Genomic DNA, 22,617 nt, shown 5'->3' on the forward strand with positions numbered 1-22,617 from the left:
GTGTTTAATATGTGTCCCGTGCATGTACCTTATCCAATTCTGGCTCTTTTGCCACCTAAGCAGCATTCATAGTGTGAAAATTTCACACTGACATCAAGGAGGCATGATTAGCCATGAGTGATCCTGCTATAGCCTACAGCCAAAAATAAGAGGTGGTAAATATGCACAATAATATACCGTATTGGCTCGGATATAGGCCGCCCCCGTATATAGGCCACACCCTAAAAGTTTGGTGCTTTTTTAAAGAAAAAGTTTTTTTCTTTAAAAAAGCACCAAAAAAACATGCTGCCACTCTGCCCCCCCCCGAGATATGCTGTCACTGTCCTCCCTCCCCGAGATATGCTACCACTGTCCGTCCCCCCCCCCGAGATATGCTGCCACTGTCCTCCTCCCTCCCCGAGATATGCTGCCACTGTCCTCCTCCCTCCCCGAGATATGCTGCCACTGTCCTCCTCTGCCCCCCGACTTACCGGAGCTGACTCCCGGGTGTCTTGCGAGGCCGGCGGGGGACATCTACGCAATACGCGTATACAACTTCCGGTGCCAGAGGTAAAACGCATCGTGCGGTTAGACAACCGCACGATGCGCTTAGACAACCTCCCGTGCCGGCACCCCCCCCGTGGGAAGTGCTGGCAGGGGAGGCTGTCTGAGCGTATCGGGGAGTAGGATGCAGGTCCCCTGCACCGCTGCGGGGGATCTGTATCCTAACCCCGCTGCCTGCCCGGCGCCCGGGACTGCATGTCCCGGGCGTCGGGCGCTAGACCCCGAATATAGGCCGCACCCCCACTTTAAAGACTTAAAGTGGGGGGAAAAAGTGCGGCCTATATCCGAGCCAATACGGTACATACTAAAAGTTTTCTTGTGCATTCCTGCTGCAGTCTTATCTAAAATGGATATTTCAAATGATTTAATCTGCTGGAAATAATTGTTTTGTGTTTATTTGTTTTATACTTGTTTTAAGACAAAAGTACAGAAAGAAATTGACAAATATAAAACAGATAGACATGAGTCCGAAAATAGTAATTGGACAATGGAAGTAGAGGGTGAGAGAATCTAGCCTAAGGGTCATTTCCACAAGAAATCAAATAAGTAGAAGTACACTATACATAATACCATCAAGAACAGATTTCCTCATACTTCAACATTTTCTTATCCATTTCATACTGATCATTAATCTGTCTACAAACCTCCTCCCAGTGAGGTGCCTCAATTATTTTTCATTTCTCTGCTAAACAGAGTTTGACTGCAAGCAAAATAGAAATAGCTAAATTTGTATGACTATCCATTGAGGGTAAATCAATGTGAAATAAGAATTGATGGGGTTATAAAATTATATTATTATATTAATTTTAAAGATTTCTTTAAATAAATTAGCTGCTTAAATGGTGACAATCCCACCAAATATGATATAGGGAGCCTTCATTGTTATCAACAACAGTTGCTAGGAAGGAACTGATTGTTGAAATTTATGAATTTTGTTATGTATCATATACCATCAATGAAGCAACTTTACATATAGTTTGTGTAAATTAACACAATGTACAGCTTTTCTAGAAGTGACCCAAGCTTGTGTCATGACTTACCTCGGCTCCTTCGCTGCTCCGTCGGCAACTTCGAACCATGGCCATGTGCGAATACTAGGGGCAGGCAGCGACCTCCTTGCGAACAACACAAGACGCAAAGGAGACATACATGCTCGATTCATGCCGCAAGACAGCCATGCGGGCATTATCTGGATAGGGCAGAGACACACCAGATGAGGTGTGGTCTCTAATAGGCACCAGGTTTGGTGTGTATAAGCATTTCCCTGAAGAAAGGTTAACTGGTTCCAAGAGTCTAAAGCCAGTATTGCAATTTAGTTGATTGGTATCTGCTGCTGTAGCAGTTACTGGGGCTTAAAATAAACACACCTTTACTTGGACAGAAGGTTACTTTGTGGATCTCATGCAGGCAATGACAACACTAAGCAGCCTGGATTTTTGTTTTTGGAAGCCTTTTATTTTACCCTTAGGTGGTGGGATAACTAAGTGGCAGTAAGGTTTTGTTATATGTTTAACCTGTATGTTTTAGGTCACTGTGAATGCAGAAGAAGAGGAGATGGGAATCCCATACAATTTAAAATAAAAGACTGGTGTTCCATCCAACAAGGTCAACTCCGTTACAGCAACCTATTTAAACAGAGAACAGCTATATTCGTCTATTATTTCCAGCACTTTCTTGGGATTGAAGACTATGGGTTAGGTGATGTTAGGAGAACATTGTCTGTGTATAATGTTATTTTAAAATTATATGTTTCAAATTTAAAGGATTGATGAATTAAAGCAGCTAGTTAGCATATAATAAACGGGCAAGAGGACAACCCTGTCTTGTTCCATTATTTATTAAAAAATTAAAATGATGGCTTACAACCTTAGCTTGGGGAAATTAATATAAAGCTAATGCGTTGTTATTCAAAGAGCCTTCCATGCCAAATGCTTCTAATGTCTCTAATAGAAAATCCCAACTGATTCTCTCGACTGTATTTTCAGCGTCAAGTGTCATAAATATAGAAGGTATTTTTGCATGATGAATTTCAGGGATGAGGTAGCACAAATTACAGGTATAATCTGCCCTTGTTCTTCCAGGCATGAAACTTGCTTGGTCTATATATATATTAAATCAATAATTGCTATTTTAATTCAGCCCGTGGTTTAGATGTCTACTTTAAAAATGGAGAACACAGCTGCCTGTAACATTTCTAATGTTTTACTGTCACCTGTATAAGCGTACAAAGATTGGAGAACAAGTCAGTCCCAAAATTTGATAGAAGAGAGCCGAACACCCATCCAGGCGTGGGGATTTCCCTTTTTTTAAACCCATGATATTACTCTTAACCCTTTTTAAGGAGATAGGGTGAATGAACAATTATAGATTCTCATCAGGTATTTGAACTTGTCCTTTTTTGGGAGACTTGTTTTAAAATAACTTTAGAGGCAACAAATGCAAACAGTCCAAATCAAGTTTAATAGGTGAAGGGAGAGAGAGGGTGTTTTTTGTCATAGCCTGCTTCATTGGGCAATAGCTGAAGCTTCTATGCATAGATGAATCCAAAGCAGAATCGTATGTTAGTTTGTACATAGTCCCCACAATTATGATAACCATATATTTAATATAATGCATTGGAATGATGCCTATGGGTGCCAGGTCAAAACTCACTGTAATCATTTTCTTAATTATAACTGTGACACCTACAAATAATATTTGTCCAGGGAAGAGAAATCATGTTCCAGTAAATAAGTAAAGTTTAGAGTACCGGTACCGGTACGTCCAGTTCTTCTTGCAGTGGCAGGGACACCCGGACTCTCCCCTGACAGCAGAAGTCGGCATCGCTGGCTTTCCGCCTTCCGATCTGATGTAACAGCTTCTGGCATGGAAGCCGGAAAGCTGTTACATTTTAAAATGCCCGACTGCGCCCGATCTGCAGGGGATATCCTGTCCTCAGATGAGGCACGGACGCTGCAATCTCTATGGACGTCTGTGAGGACCTGCATAGAGATCACAGTGTGATCGGTGCAGGGGGATCGCGGGGAGGGGAGTGAGAAACCATGTCTCTCACCCACCTCCCGTGCTGAAACAGAAAAGAAGAAAAGAAAAAACGGTTAGTCATTTAAAAAAATAATAAAAAAATCATTAAAATAATAATATAAATAAAAATAATAAAAAAATAAAGTGAGCTAAGTGATGTCATTGTGACATCACGGGCATTAATAACATGTTCAAGAGGTCCCTAAGAGGACCTCTAACCATTTTAAAAAAAACATATATATATATATATATATATATATATATATGAAAAATTTAAAAAAAATACAAAAAAATAAAATATAAAAAAAAAATATATATAAAAAGATAATAATAATAAAAAAATTACAAAACCTTACATCCCATTGCCCTAGCACAGGGGCGTCCAACATGCGGAACCTCGAGGTGCGTCCCGTGTGAGATCGGCAGCCAGGATCACAAGAGCCCTGCTGCTTACTTGAGGGAGGGTCTATTCTCTGCTTCCGTCCTTCTTCCTCTGTGGGGAGAACGAGGGAGGCCGCGCCCCCTGCTGAAGTCTGTGAGCGGCATCGAGAGCTGTAGAGCAGGTAAGGGGGTGGGGGAGGTTGTGTGAATGAGTATGTCTGATTGAGGGAATGAATTTGAATGAATGAATTTGTGTGTGATAGCATAGATGTGTAAGTGCTGGAACCTAGGCATGATGGGACTGTGATTGCTGTTAGCAATCACACTCCTATCATGCCAAGTCAGCCAGTACATGCTGAAACCTGGCTAGCTGCCCCCCTTGTGTATTGATGCTGCCAGCAGTATGGGGTCTGCACTTACAGTCACCCTGTACCAGCACGTATTGGCTGACTTGGGATGATAGGAGTGTGATTGCTAACAGCTAACAGCAATCTGCTAACAGCAATCACAGTCCCATCATGCCTAGGTTCCAGCATTCACTGGTTGCCTGGGTATAAAAAGAGTGTGTTTGCTGTTAGCAATCACACTCCTATCATGCCAAGTCATATTGTTGATTTTTTTTGTCCAATTGTGGTGTGTTACTTTTTATTAAAAGTGTGGTTACACACTAAAATTGGACAAAAAATACAATGCCCAGCCAACCAGTACATGCTGGAATCTGGGTATGCCTGAGATTGTTGTTAACAATCATAATATATAATTTGCTTGTACAATTTTGGTGTGTAACTTACTTTTATTAAAAGTGTGTGTGTGGGTGTGTGTCAGTTTCGACTAAGTGAACCCTGAATTTTCGGTTTTGGTCCAGAATTTTCATTTTAGTGCATCCCTAAAATAAATAGAACTATTTTATTTTTACTTATCCAGAATCCTGAATTTGTAGGGCCAGAAATCCCAGAAATCAGTGAGAGGAAAAGTAAAGGTTTTGTGTCATTTACTTTATTTTAATCTGCATATTTTATTAAAGGCCATATTTTCTCTCAGTGAAAAATGAGTGCAGCCCTCGCACGTATACAATTCTGATGAAGTGGCCCACTGCAGAAAAAACTTGGACACCCCTGCCCTAGCATAACATCTACCCAGTATAACCCTCCTGCCCCCGTTCACAACCCCCAAACCCGTTAAGCCATAAGCATAAAAATTCTACAAAAAATTTACACCTTATAGTATGTTCCCTGGTGCTGGGAAAGTATGGAAAATCTATATAAATTATGTATTTCTGAAATCAGGACACCTGAATTGATAAACGTGGAGGAGATTTTCTATCACTTTACCTAATTTGTGAGGATTCAGATGGAAAAAAAAATAAAATAGGTGTTTTTTTCTAATTTTTGCTAGTTTTTACTAAATTTCTCATTCTAAATTTTCAGCTAATCATCTAACTATGTTATCAAAAGAAAGCTCTATCTCTCCTTGAAAAACAATATATAGTTTACATGGGTACACTATTCAAAGGAAAAGAGAATAATCATTTTTCTATTACATTTTCACCTTTAGTTAGATTAAATAACTACTTAGTTTCTTTAACATACGCTGTCTCATACGTATAATGCAAGCCATCTAAAGTGAAGTGTCTCTAGGATATACAGATGATGTGATTTTTGGAGTGTTTTTTTATTTTTGGCATTTCCCAGCGTGGTGTCAACTTTAACTGTAAATTGTGGTGCACTTTCTATCAGCTAGGCTTAGACTAAACAACTCTAATCAACCTACCAACTATATACCAGGATTAGTTGTCCTTGCACATATAATAAGTCTTCTATAAGAACAGATACATATGTGTATGAATAAGAACGTGTATTTTTATATCATTTCAGTATGTGATAAATCCATATACTTGTAATTTGTCCATTACTGCTCAACCATGACACATTTAAGAACAGATGCTACTCATAGAAATAGAGAAATGTTATTATAAGCTATGGGGACATTACATAGCAAATATATGTTATTTTAAAAGTGAACTAAAACATCAAAATAGTGAAACAGATTGTAACCTACTAATTGTCCAGAGAAACATCATGCACATCAGCAGGAGGGGATTTATTTGGTACCAAGCACTCTATGTTAATCCTTCTTTGAAAATAAGACTATAATTTATCTGTACATCTGTCATCACAAACAGAAACATTTTAAAGAGCATTCTTAGTGCTTTGCCTATATCTTTGTACTAAAGTATCACAAGAATTGAGTCCCAAAGTGAGGTCAATCAACTAAGCTTTAAAAATGATAAAATAAATGCAGTGATTGCTAATTAATTCAGTCACTGGAGGTTAGATAATGACAAATCCCATTTTACATGATTTTATTTTGATTTAGCATTAACTCCACTCAACTAATTATAATTCATGCAAAATATTTTTACATAAAGGATGCTTTTTGTTGTTTTGGGTTTACAGCAGACATGTTGTTTATGCAAGCATTACCAAGAATCTTTTCTTAAAGCAATATATTTCACAGGAAAAGGGGTTATTTACCAGCAGAGAATTTAAAATGCAATAACTGCTTCGCAAGTGTTTAGGATGAATTCTCTCCCTATGGGAACTAAATCCCTATGCCACCCACACGCCTGCCCCTAAAGTATATTGGATACATTTATTTAAATGACATTTGCAGTGATTAGGATATATATATATATATATATATACACATACATACATACATACATACATACATACATATGTATATGCATTTGAGACAATCATGTTGGGACATTAAATCAAGACTAATGTGTGTAAAATTTGTACACCTGCAACTAATCCTCTAATATTTAGCTCTGATTAAGCAAAAGGTATAATTCCTAAAATTCTAGACCTTTTGAAATAAACCGCATCTCAAGAACAATTGCCCAACCAATGACTGTAAATTCTAGCACTTGACCTTTATTTTCTCAGTAATGCAAAAACAACCAATACACAGTTGAGTATAACTCAACTATGTGACAGCAGTATCCAAAACCATAATGGTACAAAGTAAATTGAATTTAATGAACTGAGATCATTCTCTTTTGTACTGTATTCTTAGCTTGTATGCAAACCTTCAAGTTTAAATGTTAGGAGTCTTAACAACTAGCATTTGAGTAGTCACAATGCTGAATGATAATGAATATGGGTATGCACTAGAACTTCATGTTTTAGTTTTAAGAATCAGTGTTATTCTTGAAAATAGTTGATCTTCATTGTTCACACATAAAATAATATTATCATCCTTATAGTTCGGCACTTAATATTAAAATATGCTGATAGCTTTCATGGCTACCATTGTTAGCAACGGTCCAATAACATAAATTTATGACATTCAAAGGTCAGAGTCAGAGGTGTTTTTTTTCCCCTCAGTTTCTAATAAATTCAAAGGTCAACTTATAGTATGTATAGTGCCTGTAATAAAAAGAGCATAGAAATGGAGAAAGTAATTTCCATAAATTACAACTGATCTATATAGAACATTTGTGAAATAAGCAAATATATACACCTTATGAACAGGACAAAAATCGTATTAATAATGAACGCTATGTATATGAACTATTTCTCAAAAGACACCGTGGAAAGAACTGTATACGCAATATATAAATACACAATTACCGTGACACTTTTAAGAATGTGTACTGTGATATCTGGCACCAAGATAATAGCAGCAGATCCTTTAAATCCTGTAAGTTGGAGCCTCCATGGATCGGACTTGTTTGTCTAGCACATCTCTCAGATGGTCGATTGTTTAGAGATCTGGGGGGTCCAGGAACTTGTTGTGTTCCTCAAACCATTCCTGAATCATTTTTGCTTTGTAGCAGGTCGTATTGTCCTACTGAAAAAAGCCAATGCCATCAGGGAATACAGTGTCCATGAAAGGGTGTACATGATATGAAGCGATGCTTAGGTAGGTGGTATGTGTCAAAGTAACATCCACATGGGTTTCCCAGCAGAACATTGCCTCAAGAATCACACTGCCTCTGCCGACTTGCCTTCTTCCCATAGAGCATCCTGGTGCCATGTGTTCTCCAGGTAAGTGATGCACATACACCCAGCAATTCACGTGATCTATAAGAAAACATAATTTGTCAGAACAGGCTACCCTTTCCTATTGCTCCATGGTCCAGTTCTTATGCTCTCATGCCCATTGTAGCTTCTCTCCACAATGGACAAAGGTCACCATGGGCACCTTGAATGGTCTTTGGCTACCTAGCCCCACACCCAACAAACTGAGACGCACTGTGTGTTCTGACACCATTCTATCAGAACCAACATTAACTTTTTTAGCAATTTGAGCTGCAGTAGCTCGTCTGTTGGATTTGACCACACAGGCCAGCCTTCGTCCCCCACATTCATCAATGAGTCTTGGCCACCCATGACCCTGTTGCCGGTTCACCACTTTTCCTTCCATGGACCTCTTTTGATAGTTACTGACCACTGTAGACTGGGAACAGCAAAAGCAGTCCTAGACTGTGTATGATGGGTAGCATCACGATTGTTTCCTTTTTAACTTTCCTGTGCTTTACTAGTGGTTCCAAAATTGCCAGGTGAAGCACCGCTTCTCCAGGTCAAGACCCGAATCCTCTGGGTCGCAGGGTCTTGACACGCCCCGCTCCCCACCCATTTTCCATTTAAATGGGGGTGTTTCTCACCAACATCAAGGGGACCTCCCACCAACATCATGAGACTGCCCGCTGACATCAGTGGGTAGTTCTGGCCGCGTCCCACAAGGGAAGGCTCCGGGTAGCCAGAGCCCAGAAGTTCCCAGGTATGCTTATTTGCCTGCCCACACCATGCTGACCATTTCCAGCTCTCCCTTTACTGTGTACATGTCCCAGGAAAGTTATTATGTTGTATATTTAAAAAAAAAGGTCTTTTACAACTAAATTGTCAATGTGTTTTAGATGGCAATAAGCAATTCTGTCTATAGCGGATACGGCCAAAATAAAGGAATTTTTTTTAAAATAGCCAGTCTAGTATTCATACTATAGTGTATTTTATATGCTATTTTAATAAAAGTATTGTTTGTGAAGGAACAACATAAAACTTTGTTATTGTGCTTTGCATTTGAAATTCCCCAGGTCCTATAATAATCAATCAATGTTTAATTAGACAGTAGCTCAAATTAAGCCATTCAAAATACAGCTTTAGCACCACAAACATAAATCTGTCACATAAACCTCTGCAACTAGTCTATATGTAATCCTTTGTAGTCATAATTCTAAGGGACATTTGTTAATGTTCTGAGCATTTATTAACACCCTATATGATAACCATTATTTCTTGTATTAAGAATATTTAATTGATCTGTTCATTATATCATTGAAAATATATAATTCAAGTAAAAAGAGGTGATCCCCTTTCTGATGAAACTTATAAATAAGCACTGGAACACAGAATACTTTAACCTTTTGGTCTGTTTCAGTAATGCTACGACAATTTGATAAACTTACCGTATTGGCTCGGATATAGGCCGCCCCCGTATATAGGCCGCACCCTAAAAGTTTGGTGCTAAAAAAGCACCAAAAAAACATGCTGCCACTCTGCCCCCCCCGAGATATGCTGCCACTGTCCTCCCCCCTCGAGATATGCTGCCACTGTCCTCCCCCCCGAGATATGCTGCCACTGTCCTCCTCCTCCCCCCCCGAGATATGCTGCCACTATCCCCCCCGAGATATGCTGCCACTCTGCCCCCCCCCCCGATTTACCAGAGCAGACTCCCGGGTGTCTTGCGGGGCCGGCGGGGGACATCTACGCAATACGCGTATACAACTTCCGGTGCCGGCACTCAGCGGATGTGCCGGCACCGGAAGTTGTATACGCGTATTGCGTAGATGTCCCCCGCCGGCCCCGCAAGACACCCGGGAGTCTGCTCTGGTAAGTCTTGGGGGCAGAGGTAAAACGCATCGTGCGGACGGTCGCCGGCTGCGGCGATGCGGGTAAACAACCTCCGCAGCCGGTGACCGTCCGCACGATGCGCTTAGACAACCTCCCGTGCCGGCACCCCCCCCGTGGAAAGTGCTGGCAGGGGAGGCTGTCTGAGCGCATCGGAGAGTAGGATGCAGGTCCCCTGCACCGCTGCGGGGGATCTGTATCCTAACCCTGCTGCCTGCCCGGGCGCTACACCCCGAATATAGGCCGCACCCCCACTTTAAAGACTTAAAGTGGGGGGGAAAAGTGCGGCCTATATTCGAGCCAATACGGTATATTGCCTCCAAGACTGCATTGTCGTGATTTCCTTTCTTCAAAAGCTTTGTTTTGGATTGGATTCTCCTGTGATAGTGTGCGACGCTTGTCTGCATCTAGAAGCATCTTTGAACCATTTTAGTTCATTGAATTATTGAAGTTTGCTTTGCTGCATGTATGATCACCATATGTCCCAACATTCTAAAACCCAGAGAGGCATACAGATGATATTATGACATTGTGTCCCAAAGAGAAATCTCTCTCTCACCAGATGTGAATAATGACGACTGTTAAAAAATGCTACAATGAAGGTTTGGATCAGTAGAAAAATAGAGCAGACTAGAATGGTAGGTTTTAAGTCAAATTTGTCTAATATTATACAAATTTAGGTCTAGAAACTTAGACAATTAACAGAAAGGTAAAACTAACAGCACACAGTAGAAGTGTGATTAGAAGGGATCTGTAATGATGGAAGGCAGTTACAAAGAGTGAAACATTGCTCACTTCTCAATCTGCCATTGTGAGGTCTGAGATTGTGTCATGACTGGTAGACCAGCAGTGCAGGAACTCAGTAGGCCATTGTCAAAACCCAGTTCAGCAGTGGACAGAATGCAGTAACGGAGCAGGTCAGAAATATAAAATGCAGGACCAAATCTTAGTCAAAATCTGCAGCTGAGGTTAGGGGTAGGAGACAAGGTCAGGTTAAGTCAAACAATACATGACACAGCCAAATGCACAAGGCACTATCATAGGCACTGGAACAGTTTCAGTAGCAGGTTTAAATAGTTCTGCTTTCAAAATTCCCGTGTCATGAATTGAAAATGAGACTTGGAATGCATTGAGTGCAATGTCCCTTTAAAAGAGTGTTCGGAGCCTGGAGGAGGTGTGTTTCCGTATAGCTGGTACTTACCGCACTAGGCGCGTGTAACTGACGACGCAGGAGGCCATGCTGCAAGAAGATGAAGTGGAAGATCCAGGAGATCAAAGTGTTGTGGGACCTCGAAGTATTGATGGGGCATTGTGGCAGCAGGAAAGGTTTTCAATCTCACAGATTGCTTTGTGTCCAAAAAATAAATTACCCCTACTACAACTCTGTTCGAGAGTTGAGAGTGTGTATAACATGTGTCTATGTTGTTAACCAGATAAAACAGTGCCTTTTCTCAAGAATTATTTTTTTCTACCCAATTTACTGTGTGTATGTAATATGTTGGAAACCCATCACTTGAAGTGACTGTAAAATTGGTCTTAGTTATATCAATTCAAGATACTTCTTCTGTACATGGCCAGTACATGTCTATGTATGCAAAGGCGAAACATTCTGTCATGTCAAAATATGAGCTTTAGGTATGGAAGAGACTCAATCAACACAATAAGTATAATCTCAGGATATACTGTATAATGGTTTCATGGTTTAATTTTAATTTAATTTAATTTAGGATCTGTGATTGTACAATCCATAGCAACCAATACATTTAATATAGCCTGTGTATAATCAATTTCTTACAAGATCTTATATTGATATACGGTACCTGTTTCTATAAAGCGGCAGATTTGAAGGATGTTATCAATAAATATACTTTTAAATGAAAATAAAATAAAAAAATTAAATACCAGCACTTTAACTCTGATGTCATTAATCTTGATTTATCTTTAAGCAGGTATGTTTTATGGAACAGATGGGTTCCTGGAGGAATTGCAGTATACATACTGTATTTTAGGGATAGCTCATCTGTGAACTGCTTTTTTAATTAGTAAGGATGTAGCTTTTTTCACCTCTTTTTGTAAGTAGTACATTTAATGTGGTTATTCCCATGAAAAAGTATTAATCATTAAAACATCTCTAATTACAGTCCAATATATCTAATTAAGTACAAAAATGTAACTACCACATTATAACTAATGATGAATTACATCACTGAACTCTCACAAATAGGGTTAATGACATGCATAATTGGCATGATAATTCTTATAATTATGCAATAACAACTATACAATATTAAACATTTTAACAGATTCATTTTTCTCCTAACAATTAATTACATTCCTCTTTCTCAGCCTGATTCTTATTTTACTTGGGGACATTGACTTGCAATGAGGGATATTTGCAATACATTTAAAAGGACATTGACTGGCAATGAGGGATATTTGCAATAAACTTGTGCATTAATTTCCATACAAACTTTATTTTTAACTAAAATGTCCTGTTTCGTGCATTCGTACGAATCAACGAAAATGAGGGTGATCTCTGTGGAAACTGAAGACAATGAACTGCAAAAGTTCAGAACATTTGTCATAATTCGCAAATTTTCTCGACGTGTAGCCACCATTACAAGCCATTTTCAGCTCAATTATAAGCCGTTGATGAGGTAATTTGGGAGGGACTCTGTATAGGAGGCTAATTATCAATGGCCAATCAGTATTTATAAGGGAAAGGGACACAGATATATACCATATTGCCCAATGTAATCATTGCCCAATGTTTATCATAAAATTCATACTCATCATCCTCATCACTCCCTTCCATTAACTGCCCCTAAATTAACCCTAAAGACCCCATCAACCATAACTGCCCTTAAATTAACCATAAAGACCCCATCAACCATAACTGCCCCTAAATTAACCCTAAAGACCCCATTAATCATAACTGCCCCTAAATTAACCCTAAACACCCCATTAATCATAATTGCCCCTAAATTAACCCCCACCTCCCCTAACTTTCAGCAGCCCAAATATTAATTTTTACTTACTGTTAGATGAGTTGCTTAGCCATGTGGACACTATAAAGAAAGGGGCGAGGCCAACCGTAAGTGTGACTGCAGGGAGGGACTGTTAATCAGAAAGGGGCAGGGCCGATTGTCAGTGTGACTGCAGGGAGGGACTGGGAAGTAGTAACTGCAATCTACAACCACTGTATAAGATGCACCTAGTTTTTAGACCACAAAAAGGTGCGCCTTATAAATGGGGAAATAAGGTAAGTGTGCTGACGCCATTTTAACTTGTCAATAGCAGCAGTTACTGAAGAGAGTTGGAGTGTGAGACAGTTAACGCAGATTTGTGGATAAGTTATTTTTTATCTTTCTATCATATCATCTAGTATTCTTTATTGATAAATAAATATTGGTGACAATAAATATTAGTTACAATATAATATGTATAATATATACCGTAGTTGCTCGATTTTAAGACGACCCTAATTATAAGAGGACCCCCCAAAATTTGAATATTAATTTAGGGGGGAAAAGTCTGAATACAAGACTACCCTATAAGAAAAAAAGTTTTATTAGTAAATATTAATTCACATGTAAACTATTTTTCATATTTAATAAAAACTATGAGAAAAATGCATTTTTTGTTTTTATTTTCTTTTATTTGCCAACCTGCCCCCAGTTATGCACATCTGCCCCCAGATATGCCTTATACCCCCTATATGCCACTCTGCCCCTAGATATGCCTTATACACCCCTATATGCCACTCTGCCTCCCTGTTATTCCTTTTAACCCCCTATATGCCACTCTGCCTCCCTGATATTCCTTTTAACCCCCTATATGCCGGTCTGCCTCCGATATTCCTTTTAGCCCCCTATATGCCACTCTGCCTCCAGAAAGCCCTTATACCCCCCAATATGCCACTCTTACTCTTACCCCCGAGTTACCAGTGCATCCCTAGACTTGTCCCTCGTGCTTCAGATTCCTTGGTGTCTAGTGAGGCAGCCAGTGCTCCCATGAATGAGCACTGGAAGGTCATGTGAGGCCGGTGCTCCGTCATAGAAGACTTCTATTTGAGGTCTGATTAGAAGACCACCTCGAATATAAGAAGAAAAAACTTGTCTTATAATCAAGCAAATACAGTAATATTGGGGGAAATTCAGTCCTGCTCCTATGGACTGCATGTGCCTATCATCTGCCAGTGTCAGCCTGCCCAGGCCCAGTACCCTACTATTACTGCTGCTCCTGAACTTATTTGACCGTTCTAACAATGGGGAACATTTTTTTTATTTCTATGATGAAAATGCCTCCACATTAGAATTTTAATGTCATATACAAATTAAAAACACTGATAATAAAAATGATATGTCATGGATCATTTAAAATGTAGGAATAAAACACCTTTGTTGGCAGAGATGTTCTTGCAGCACATCTGGTGAAGCAGCATCCTTAAATTGTGATGCATTAGATGGATGAGTTTAGGACAGGCCCTGTCTGCCACAGGCTGCATATGCCAGCAGGAGACTTTGCCAAGCCCACTAGGCTCATTAAACTCAATAGAACCCTGCAGGAAAAACAATTTCTTTAATAGCATTTGAAATTTCCCTGGGCTTTCAAACCTATTTGCAGAATCATTTTTATTCTACTTGAAATACAAAACAATTTATGTACCAGAAAATACATCTGCCGTACATTACAAAATATGGGCAGAAGCAAGCCACTTTTTGCTGAATTATTTATTACAATTCATGTTGATTGTCACTTGTTTCTATATATGCACTGTAGGTTGCTTACATTCTAAAAGTCTATAGGACCCCCTCCTCCACCAAAGGAAAAATATATATATTCTTCAAAGCAATCATGCCATAAAGTGTGTAGGTGCTTACCTTCTGCCAAAGATCTCTTCAAGTGATTGCTTCTTTATTACAAATAGTAAAATCCCAGTAGGTTACAGATCCCACATACCCTTACAGGGCTTGTCCTCTTATTTATTCAGATAATTTGCACTCATATGCTTGAAAGTAAATATTCAGAATTTTCAATGCTAATTTTAGAAATAAACTTCTGGTTTATAACATAGAAATATTAAGAAAGATAACAAACATTGATATGCTTTACAGAAAGAAATTCAACAAAGTGTGATTCTCTGTGGAGTTAGAAACCCATCTCTTGAAGTGACTATAACATAAGATTAAGCTAGTTACGCAATGTAGAATAATTCTTCTCTACATGACCGCCACATTTCTATGTATGCAAAGACAAAGCATATTCTGGCACATCAAAATATGAGCTATAGGTATGGAACAGATGCAAGTGATTAATACACTCTCATGGAAGACACAGCAGCCACATTATAATGCAATTCTAAGGAGGCTCTTCTGTCTGCAGTGCCGCCATTTTTCATTTTACTGTGTGTATTGACATTCTGTCATCAACCTTAACTCTCATCCGTCTGTTCTGACCTTTGGCTGGATAGCACACAGTTAAACATGATATGATTTTCTTGTCTTTCTCCACTCCCAATTTGAACCAAAGCTGCGTGTTAAAGCCTTGGACGGATTTTATTATTTTACTTTTTCAAGACATATATAATATTCAATTTGACAGTCTTGCTTCTGCCATCTATTGTACCATAAAAGCCTATTGATTTTCTGTGCATACGATCCCCAGGTTTCTTACAGGGGTGGAGGTATTGTACTAGCCCTTTTGTCAATGCAAGATTTAACATACATTGTATGCAATTTAATATACATCTACCTACGTACGTGTACTTTGAGTGTATTTTTTTATATCTTTATATAGATGTTTGTTCATTTTTTGTCATTTTGTATTAACCCTTTCAGTGCCTACGATGTGTCCCACCTGTAGTATTGATTATTCAACTACACACACAACTTCCACACTTTCTCACATTAATGTAATGTGTTCCTCTCCACAATACAGAATGCTGCTCATTAGTCATACACCAATTGGCAGCTTCTCAAATGGTAACATATACAGCAGGGGCGTCCAACATGCAGCCCGCGGGCCAAATGCGGCCCGCAGAACCTCGAGGTGCGGCCCGCGTGAGATCGGCAGCCAGGATCACAAGAGCCCTGCTGCTTACTTGTGGGAGGGTCTATTCTCTGCTCCAGTCCTGCTTCCCCTGTGGGGAGAACGAGGGAGTCTGCGCCCCCTGCTGAAGTCTGTGAGCGGCATCAAGAGCTGTAGAGCAGGTAAGGGGGTGGGGTAGGTTCTGTGAATGAGTATGTCTGATTGAGGGAATGAATCTGTGAATGAATGAATTTGTGTGTGTGTGATAGCATGGATGTGTAAGTGCTGGAACCTAGGCATGATGGGACTGTGATTGCTGTTAGCAATCACACTCCTATCATGCCAAGTCAGCCAGTACATGCTGAAACCTGGCTAGCTGCCCCCCTTGTGTATTGATGCTGCCAGCAGTATGGGGTCTGCACCAGCACGTATTGGCTAATTTGGGATGATAGGAATGTGATTGCTAACATCTAACAGCAATCTGCTAACAGCAATCACAGTCCTATCATGCCTAGGTTCCAGCATTTACTGGTTGCCTGGGTAAAAAAGAGTGTGTTTGCTGTTAGCAATCACACTCCTATCATGCCAATTCAGCCAGTACATGCTGAAACCTGGCTAGCTGCCCCCTTTGTGTATTGATGCTGCCAGCAGTATGGGGTCTGCACTTACAGCCACCCTGTACCAGCATGTATTGGCTGACTTGGGATGATAGGAGTGTGATTGCTAACAGCTAACAGCAATCACAGTCCCATCATGCCTAGGTTCCAGCATGTACTGGTTGCCTGGGTATAAAAAGTGTTTGCTGTTAGCAATCACACTCCTATCATGCCAAGTCAACCAGTACATGCTGAAACCTGGCTAGCTGCCCCCCTTGTGTATTGAGGCTGCCAGCAGTATGGGGTCTGCACTCACAGCCACCCTGTACCAGCATGTATTGGCTGACTTGGGATGATAGGAGTGTGATTGCTAACAGCTAACAGCAATCTGCTAACAGCAATCACAGTCCCATCATGCCTAGGTTCCAGCATTCACTGGTTGCCTGGGTATAAAAAGAGTGTGTTTGCTGTTAGCAATCACACTCCTATCATGCCAAGTCATGTTGTTGATTTTTTTTGTCCAATTGTGGTGTGTTACTTTTAATAAAAGTGTGGTTACACACTAAAATTGGACAAAAAATACAATGCCCAGCCAACCAGTACATGCTGGAATCTGGGTATGCCTGAGATTGCTGTTAACAATCATAATATATAATTTTTCTGTACAATCTTAAATTGTGTGGGGGGAGTCACTTTCAGTTTCGGCTAAGTGAACCCTGAATTTTCGGTTTTGGTCCAGAATTTTCATTTTGGTGCATCCCTAAAATAAATAGAACTATTTTATTTTTACTTATCCAGAATCCTGACTTTGTAGGCCCAGAAATCCCAGAAATCAGTGAGAGGAAAAGTAAAGGTTTTGTGTCATTTACTTTATTTTAATCTGCATATCTTATTAAAGGCCATATTTTCTCTCAGTGAAAAATGAGTGCGGCCCTCGCACGTATACAATTCTGATGAAGTGGCCCACTGCAGAAAAAACTTGGACACCCCTGATATACAGCGATATAAAAATTTGATTGTTGCCTTTAGGGATTAAAACCTTTTATGTAATATTGGGGGAAATTCAGGAGTAGACAGCCAATACCAATGTTAAAAAGTTAAAAATGCTGACATGCTATAATATTTTATAAGATCGGCTTGCTAGCATGCAAAAAAGATGTCTGAGTCATGCTAAAATGCTGTCAAACGCATAAAACAAACAAATGTATAAAAGTATATAACTACCTTTTAAAAATTATTTTCTGAAAAAGGACTGATGATCTTTTGTGACTTCAACTTGCAGTAAGAATGATTATATGGTGAAGAAAGTTTTAGCCCACAAAGCATATGAGCTTGTGACACAAACATAATGTCATACTTGGGGAAATGTGTACTTAATAGTGGATTGTTAAACAAATAACATATAAACAAATATGGATCCTCCAAAATTCCCAATACCACAAACTCCAACTTCAGGGGGCACACAGTATAAAAGTAAAAAAAATATATATCTAGGTTCCTAAGAAAGCTTTGGTGGAGGTGAAAACCACAGAGTGAGAGATACATACAGTGGTTCCAGTTTGTACCCTTAAATCCAGCAGGGTCTAGTAAACTACTGCAGCAGCTATACCTAACTTTCGTGGGTCTTCTGGGAACTTTTTATGGTGTTGTACCGTTTCTGCACCATTTTGCACCTTATACACTAGATTTGCATCACTTTTTCAAATACCTTGTCTCTCATTTTAGTTCAATATAGTGGCATTTTCTTTTCCTAATTCTGTCCAGCATAGGACCCCTGGAATGTTATGTGTAAGGTTGCTTTATATGAAGAATTTTGTAAGTGTAATCTATAGATAAGGTCAGAGACATGGAGGCCCAGAGCCTGATTGTAGATGTAGGTGGGGCCTAAAGCCTTCTTAGCCTCACCTTGTGGAACTATGTTGATAATATTTATTTTATGCCAAACCACGCTATTATTTTATATGTACCCTTGTTTTATACGTATGCTTCATAAAACAAAATGTAATATGCATATTTGTTTATGTTGTATTAGAAACACAGAATTAAAATATTTGGCACATAATCTTGGAAAGGATTCTCAACGTGACATTTGGCTGCATTTGATACCATCTGATTCTCAATAATCTTTCTTTTTATAAAAAAAATTAAGCTGTTTTTGGTTGACAGAGTTTTTCATCCGTTAATCTGTGTTAAGCCCAAAGCAGCAAACAACTACTGAACTACCATAAATATTTATAATTTTGTACACCACAGCTTCTGCCAAGGTAAATCATGTATATACTATGTGACATCAATCAGCTGAAGATGGGAAAGTGCACACTTATATGTAAGTAATTTAATAAATCAGAGTTGTTTGTAGATATGTCCCATATATATAAAGTGATATGCAGGGATGGCCTGTTCAAAGTCAAAGCTTGCATTGTTTTAGGGAAACATTACTGAAAACACACACCAAATTAATTCACTGCATTGCAACATGGCTTTTATTTATGAACTTCTTTGCAGCATGGCTATTTAGAGCAATTATGAATGACTTGAACTGCGAAAGGGCTTCAACTCAACAAAAACAAAATGCCTCAATCTTAGTAGGACTGTACTACTCAACTACTAATTCACACAATGAGCTCAAATGTCCGACTCTGCTGTAACTGTGTTGAAGTTGACATCAATTTGACCTAATTCAAAGGAGACTATCATCTTGAGCAAAATAAGCTAAATGTAATGATATAAGCCTAAAATATTTCTCTCTTAAATGTAGGAAAACATAAACCAAAAACTGAAAAACTACAAAGAAAATTACACGGTCTGTGTGGTATAATTTATTGTCCACAATTTCACACTGTAATACTTCCATTTTGCTTAATGATCATATTCAGTTTCTCTGTGTATATTTTTTGTATTGTTGACACCTGCTGTTTTTTAATTTTCAAACTTATGTTCAGTTTGTCAAGTATATTTCATACTCACAGCTTGATCAGTATATGAGATGAATATCTTTAGGAGGAAATTATCAAGGTGAAAATTACTTTCTTTACATTATAGAAAATCATATTTGATCTTATTCTCTCTATCATATTTATTTGTTCAAACTGATTTGGGTCATTACCTGAATTTCTTAATTGTGGTTAAATAAATATTAAGGAAAGAAAGAGAATGTTTCATGAAGGGAGGAATAGAAGAAAAAAACATGGGGGTAACAGGATATGATACTAAGCAGGCTCTATGTATAATGAATATGATGGGATTGCAGAAAATAACAGCAAGGAAATGAGGGGGTGGTAGATAAATGGAACCCAGAAGTCTGCCAGAAGTGGAAGAGGCTGACACAATGAGGGTATTTAAACATGTTATGATAGACATAAAGCTATCCTAAATCTAAAAACAAGACCAAGGATTGAGTAAGGTCTTTACATCAGGAAAAATGGGCAGACTAGATGGACCTAAAAGTTTGCCATTCAAAGTTTCTATGTTTCACTCAATATATGTCTTGTAAATACAATTTAAAAATGACAATTTTATAAAGCTTCAAAAAACGTTTGAGGATGTTGCAGTTTGTGGTGAAATAAATGACACTACTGAGTGCCGAGTAAAAACGTTTCTTTTGAACTTTTGTATCTGGATTGGGTCAAGTACTATGGCCTCTGTACTTTTGAGTGCTGTCTGAGAAATGAAAATTCCCTCACTGTTGTAGTCATTTAGAAATGTAATAAATAATATAAAGAAATTGTAATTAAAAAATAACCATCTAATGGCTAGATTTTGTAACTTTAACAGTTCAGTTTTATTTTTCAATAAATGAAAAAAAAATCCCAAACGGGCTTAAAATATATTATTTCTGTTAGCGGCAGTGAGAGAGGGACAATCAAAAACTGTTTTACCTTTTACATCTAATTCAAATTTAGAAATAGTAAATTCAGGACAAAAACAGAAGAAATCGAAAAACTACAATACTGTTGTAAAATAAAAAATGAAAATAAAGAATTTAAAATTAACATCCTTGTGCTTTTAGAGACCCTAACACTACTAAACCAGTTGGTTTACATTTTTTTAGTCATATGGAATATACTAAGCCTTTCAAATTTGAAATCATAAAAAAGTTAGAACTATCAAAGGTTGTGACAGGGGGAGATTACTCTGCCAATTGGAGACTTTTGGGATTTTTTAGTTAAAAATAGCATTGGCTATTAGACATGGTCATAGTACATCTTTATTACCTATAGATAGGAGTTGTAACTACCCTTATTGGTTAAGTTATACAGTCTTTACATATCCCCTACAGATGTATAGATTCTAGGTCTTAGCATCCAACTTATGCATCAAACAATGGTTGTTTTAACATAATAATTGTTTTAATTAAATATTTAATGTAGGATTTTGGACCAGCCTATACACACCCCTCATTACATATTTGCTATAAATAACACCTAGAAGGGATGTGTGTGTACCTATGACTTAGTCCAGCAATATGGACGAAACTCTATTGACAAATAAACAGACAAAGGCTCATCGCTTTAAGTTGTGAGGCGTTTTAATGTCCACACACAAACAGTGGCCCCAAGTAAATCAATTAAAGTAATATGATTACCTCTGCTAGAATGTGAAGCAAACAGCTGAGGAGACAACATAATTCTAACTATTTATAATTATGACTGTCCACTTCCCATGGAGGCCTGTTCCCACAAATCATCCCACAATCAGTAGATCCACAGCCATTGCGAAAACAAAGGATAAGCTCCTCATTTTGCAAATATTTTCAACACACAAGACCTGGTCTCAACTAGACATCAGTAGGAGGCAGCCGGAGATTAGCAGATAGCTGCATTTGCTAAATGCATAGACAGTGATTTTTGTGTACCAAGCTGAGTAGCTAGAGTAGTTGAAACCTACTTTAAAGGACTTTAATACACTGATGTAATGTGTTGTCTGTCTGACACAAAGCATCTTTTAATATGAAGAGTGCAAACGACTAGTACTACTACTTATATTTTCCTGTAAGCTTTGCACTTGAAGCAGGGCCGCTTACAAGCATTACAGTTGTAAGGAGCCTGCTCAATGAGACAAAGTTTAAAAAAAAACAAAAAACTTTTTCAACTTTCCTGATTGCCTGAGAGTTCAGGAGCCTCTCCTGATTGTTCCTCCACATAGTGTAAGATGCAGCAATCACCAGGTAAGAAACCCCCCTGTGTGTTGGATATGTGTGTATGTGATTGTTTGTTTGTGTGGCAATGTGTGTTTAATGTCTGAAAATAAAGGGGGTTAATTGTCTGAAACTGCTCATATCTGGGAATGAAGGGGGCTTATTGTCTGAGGCTGCTAGTGTCTGGTAATGGAGGGGAGTTAATTGTCTGAGACTGATCATGTCTGGTAATGAAGGGGGTTAATTGTTAATTGGGGTTGAATTTTTTTTTACATCGCGTGGATGGCTGGGTGCGTGTGCGTCACTTACCGGGAGCACACATGGCCCAAGGGTGCTCTTTGGGAAGAAGGCAAGCCGTTGGAGACAGTCTGATGCTTTGACCAATGTTCTGCTGGGAAACCTTGTTTGGGGGCGGCGGCAGGGACGGAGGGAAAGGAAGGGTAGATAAGGGGGGGGCGGCATTTTAAAATTCGCCCCAGGCGGCATTTTGCCTTGGGCCGGCCCTGGCAATGACACAAAGGGGTAACTTGTGCACTGTTATTAGATGTCTCTCATATGCTGCTCCTCACTGCTATGTGTGTTTTTTGGGACCTCTTGAGTCTAATAGCACAGGGTTAAAAGGTTGACAGGAGCAAATAAGTGGTACAGACCCACATCATATTGTTACTACTATAATAACAGTCCGGGCCAGCAAGATAGAAGCAAAATCAAATATTAATTTACAGGCTGTGTTATTCCTTGCAATAAGGTGTGATCAGTATGCTATAGTACAGATAAAAAGGCAACTCCTAACATGTAGTGCAACGCATTATCACAAACAAATACAAAATGCATAGATTACCACTAAGGGCAATGGCTCACACAAAACACAATTAAGTTGCATTAAGCTGTATATAACATGAATACAATTATAGAAAAGGTGTACTAATAGTAATTGTAATAGTGATCAGGCGCTAAATAATATACTACCTAGTAAATTATTGTATATAAA

The sequence above is a fragment of the Sceloporus occidentalis genome, unplaced genomic scaffold, assembly GCF_023333645.1.
Source record: "Sceloporus occidentalis isolate IW3139 unplaced genomic scaffold, rSceOcc1.0.p SCAF_56, whole genome shotgun sequence".
Lineage (NCBI taxonomy): Eukaryota > Metazoa > Chordata > Lepidosauria > Squamata > Phrynosomatidae > Sceloporus > Sceloporus occidentalis.